Source organism: Apodemus sylvaticus, chromosome 2 (assembly GCF_947179515.1).
Source record: "Apodemus sylvaticus chromosome 2, mApoSyl1.1, whole genome shotgun sequence".
Classification (NCBI taxonomy): Eukaryota; Metazoa; Chordata; class Mammalia; order Rodentia; family Muridae; genus Apodemus; species Apodemus sylvaticus.
Window position 1 is genome coordinate 109741447 of NC_067473.1, and position 5275 is coordinate 109746721.

Consider the following 5275-nt stretch of genomic DNA (forward strand, 5'->3'; position numbering starts at 1 on the left):
CAGATAGAGGGCTAATATCCAATATATATAAAGAACTCAAGAAGTTAGACTCCAGAAAACCAAACAACCCTATTAAAAAATGGGGTACAGAGTTAAACAAAGAATTCTCACCTGAAGAACTTCGGATGGCAGAGAAGCATCTTAAAAAATGCTCAACTTCATTAGTCATTAGGGAAATGCAAATCAAAACAACCCTGAGATTTCATTTTACACCAGTCAGAATGGCTAAGATTAAAAATTCCTGAGACAGCAGGTGTTGGAGAGGGTGTGGAGAAAGAGGAACACTCCTCCACTGCTGGTGGGGTTGCAAATTGGTACAACCACTCTGGAAATCAGTCTGGCGGTTCCTCTGAAAAATGGGCACCTCACTTCCAGAAGATCCTGCTATACCACTCCTGGGCATATACCCAGAGGATTCCCCACCATGTAATAAGGATACATGCTCTACTATGTTCATAGCAGCCCTATTTATAATTGCCAGATGCTGGAAAGAACCTAGGTATCCCTCAACAGAAGAGTGGATGCAAAAAATGTGGTATATCTACACAGTGGAGTACTATTCAGCCATTAGAAACAATGAATTCATTAAATTCTTAGGCAAATGGATGGAGCTAGAGAACATCATACTAATTGAGGTAACCCAGACTCAAAAGGTGAATCATGGTATGCACTCACTAATAAGTGGATATTAACCTAGAAAACTGTAATACCCAAAACATAATCCACACATCTAATGAGGTACAAGAAGAAAGGAGGAGTGGCCCCTGGTTCTGGAAAGAGTCAGAAAAGCAGTATTCGGCAAAACCAGAACAGGGAAGTGTGAAGGGGTGGGTGGGAGGACAGGGGAAGAGAAGGGGGCTTATGGGACTTTCGGGGAGTGGGGGGGCTAGAAAAGGGGAAATCATTTGAAATGTAAATAAATTATATCGGATAAAAAAATTAAAAAAAAAAACTCAGGAGACAGCAGGTGTTTGCAAGAATGTAGAAAAAGAGTAACACTGCTCCACTGCTGGTAGGATTGCAAGATGGCACAACCACTCTGGATATTAGTCTGGTGTTTCCTCAGAAAACTGGGCATAACACTTCAGGAGGACCCTGCTATACCATTCCTGGGCATATACCCAGAGGATTCCCTGGCATGCCATAAGGACACATGCTCCACTATGTTCATAGAAGCCTTATTCGTAATAGCCAGAAACTGGAAAGAAACCAGATGTCCCTCAATGGAAGAATGGATACAGAATTTGTGGAATAATTACACAATGGAATACTACACAGCAATTAAAAACAGTGAATTCATGAAATTTGTAGGCAAATTGTTGGAACTGGAAAATATCATCCTAAGTGAGATAACTCAATCACAAAAGAATTCACATGGAATGCAATCCCTGATAAGTTGACATTAATTAGCCCAGAAGCTCTGAATACTCAAGACACAATTACCATATCAAATGATACCCAAGAAGAATGAAGGAGAGGGGCCTGGTCCTGGAAAGGCTTGATCCAGGGAGTACCAGGATAGTGAAATGGGAGGAGGATGATTGGGGAATGGGTGGAAAGAAAAGAGCTTATGGGACATAATGGGGAGGGGGAACTGGGAAAGGGGAAAACATTTGGAATGTAAACAAAGAATATAGAAAAAAAGACATGTTTTTTAAATTGTTATTTTAAATTATAATTTTAAATCGCAGCAACTCTTGCTGTTGACATAGGGAATAGAACACAAGCACAGCACCCTCTGTCGCTCATAACTTAAACCTTTGTTGTACTTCCTCTGCCATGAATCTAGAAATTGCCAGGGAGGAAGTGACAGTAGGAGAAGGTGCATTTCTCACATGAAGAATGCAACCTCCAAACTTGCCAGTTTCTCCATCAAACACAACATCCTCTACCAGATTTCCATCTCTGTCCAGGGCCTGGCTTGTACCCCAGAAGGACCTGGAAGGACATCGCTGATGGTAATTTCAGGGATGAACTTTTGAGGATGCTCCACTGTTTCACTGAGAAAACAGGCTTTATATATTTCATTAGCTCCATAAGAGAAATTCTGGAACACCAATTTAATGAAACCACTTTTGAGATTTACTTCCAAAACATCTCTGGCACCCAAGTCAAAAGGTCTGTAACCTTCCCATTTAAAAGCAAGTACTGCATTAGGCCCCAGACAAACAAAACCATCCAATCTTGGTGTAAAGTGAACTCCTAGGAAAGGAAACTGTCCGGGACGAGATAAATATTTCCTTTTACAAAGTGGCCCTTTTCTGTCTTTAAGACTAGGTAATCTCCCCAAGAATGGGACAATTTGAGGGTCAGGACTGCAGCCACTCAACTCTGAAATACACTCTGGGTAAAGACTTGCACATGTCACAACATATCGCCACCAAATTTCTTTTCCATTATTATTCTTGACAGCGATTGCATATTCCATCCCAACCTTACTTCTTGAAGGGTTTTCTTTAGCTATTTCAATATCTTTTACCTCAAAATCTTTCAAGATAGAGTCATCTGCTTCTTGGAAATCCTGGGCAAAGGACAAAGCTACATGTTGATAGTTCAATAGCCATTAGACCCCTGCAATATGGTTCCTTCTTTTTTATACCTTCCTGCTGCCTCAAGCCTTGGTCTCCATTGTTCAGACCTTGCTCATACAGGGCCTGAAATCTAGGAATTTCTTCTTGTTCAACAGCTACTATTAGCTTGTCACACTGCATATAGGAAATTCCCTTGAGGTTACAGTACTCATAGATGAGAGTTGTGCCTTCTACACACAATTTAGCTTTCATAGATTCTGGTTTGTAGTAAATCCCACTATGTATGACACCACTGTTGTGTCCAGTCTGGTGAAGAGTTAAATACTTCTCCTTTTCTACTACACCAGTTGAAAGTCCGGGATGTTTCAGGGTGAGCATTCTGACAGAGGCAAGCCCCACAATTCCACCTTCTATGATGACTGTATCAAATGAGCTGGTGCTAGAGCTGCGGCCACCCCCTCACACAGTAGCCTGCGCACACAGGTCTATGGCAGTCTTGCTTGGAGGAAACCCCCAGCAACACTGCATCGGGTGTGTCCGAAGACACCACCTAGGTAACACAGGGTTGGCCTCATGGCCTGAGCCACCTCCCCTTCCTCAACCCCAGCTGAGGCAACCTGAACAGACTCTAAGGGTGAAGTGCACCACTCAATTCACTATATCTTAAATGCAGGAAATGAGAACAATAAACTCAGCAAAGTGGAAGGAAACTTATCAGGTATAATGGAATTGTTTCAATGCAAACAACAGAGATCCCTAAGACACAGTAGCTTCAAGGATGATGTCCCCTTATTAAAAGGACATAGGTGTGTGATAGCATCACTACATAACTCATTTATGAATATGGAGAAATGATCATGGAGCAGAGGAAGACTGTGGGTTCTTCAAGCTCAACATAACAAAGAAAGTGATCTCTCCATGAAGCCTCCAAAAGCAGTGAATCCCTGCCAGCCTCATGACTTTAAAATTCTGAACATCCTTCAGTCTGACTCTAAGGCAGAGACAATAACTGACATATGATGATGTTAATTTTTGTTGGAAAGAATTGTTAAGATTGCATGATATCGGCATTCATCTTGCACCTGACAGTTGCTAATCATGTCACCTTTCAATGAGTCACCTGAATAATATTGAGTGTTCACAGGTAGTGAAAGATAAGGAATCTTATTTAACCTTTATTATTCTTTGATCATTTTATCAGCCTCACAACTAAATCCTATAACTGGTTGTGTTTGTTTACTGGGATAACTTGTCATGCCCCATGGGTTATGCCCTATGCTACAGTTGTTATTTCTGGCTTGTTTATATTCAGTGATGTGATGCATATATTTGTTGTATATCAAACATACAAAATATCGTCTTAAACTATGAATGAAAATTTGGAAAAAGGGCTATGGTCGAGACTTGGGGTCACTTGGTTGAATACTTGCTAATTATACATGAGACCCTGGGTACTATCCCATTATTACAAAAGAAAGCATGATGACTTGAACTTTTAATCCCCTGTTCCCCAATCAACACTTTCCCTCTTCCCTGTCCCAGCATTTCCCCACACTGCTGCATTGAGCCTTTCCAGGACCAGGGGCCTCTCCTTCCTTCTTTCTTCTTGGGAATCATTTGATATCTTAATTATATCTTGAGAATTCAGAGCTTCTGGGCTAATATCCAACAAGGCCATACTCTGCTACCTATGTGTCAGTAGTCATGGGTAACTTCATGTGTACTCTCTGGTTGATGGTTTTTATCCCTGGGAGCTCTGGGAGTACCGGGTGGCTCATACTGTTATACCTTCTATGTCACTGCAAACTCCTTCAGCTCCTTGTATCCTTTCTCTAGCTCCCCCACTGGGGACACTGATCTCATTTCAATGGTTGGCTGAGTGTGTCCCCCTATGTATTTGTCATGTACTAACAGAGCTTCCCAGGTGACAACTATATCCAGCTCCAGTCAGCAAGTACTTGTGGACATCAAAAATAGTATCTTTTTTTTTTTTAACTGTATATGGGATGAATCACTAGGTGCGGTAGTCTCTGGATGGTCCTTCCATCAGACTCTGTTCCAAATTTGTCTTTGTATTTCCTTCTGTGGGAATTTTGGTCCCACTTCTAAGAAGGACCAGAGTATCCATACATTGTTCTTCCTTCTTCTTGAGCATCATTTGATATGTGAATTGTGTCTTGGGTATTCCAAGCAGACTAATAATAATAAGTGGACTAATATCCACTTATCAGTGAGTGCATACCATGTGTATTATTCTGTGATTTGGTTACCTCACTCAGGATGATATTTTCTAATTCCATCCATTTGTCTAAGAATTTCAAGATTTCATTGTTTTTAATAGCTTAGTAGTATTCCATTGTGATCTTTGACAAAGGAGCTAAAACCATCCAGTGAAAAAAATACAGCCTTTTCAACAAATGGTGCTCTTTCAACTTGCAACTAGCATGCAGAAGAATGCAAATTGATCCATTTTTATCCCATTGTAGATAGATCAAGTCCAAGTGGCTCAAGGACCTCCACATAAAACTAGACACACTAAAACTAATAGGAAAAAAACTGGGGAAGAGTCTTGAGCACAAGGGCACAGGGAAAAATTTCCTGAACAGAACACCAATAGCTCATACACTAAGATCAAGAATTGACAAATGGGACGTCATTAAATTGCAAAGTTTCTGAAAGGCAAAGGACACTGCCAATAGAACAAAACAGCAAACAACAAATTGGGAAATGATCTTTACCAACCC

General features: G+C 40.9%; 1 pseudogene; it reads right to left on the reverse strand.

Moving 5' to 3' along the window:
* Positions 1-1745: 1745 nt before the first annotated feature.
* Positions 1746-3106, reverse strand: LOC127678802 (L-2-hydroxyglutarate dehydrogenase, mitochondrial-like; annotated as a pseudogene).
* Positions 3107-5275: the final 2169 nt, after the last annotated feature.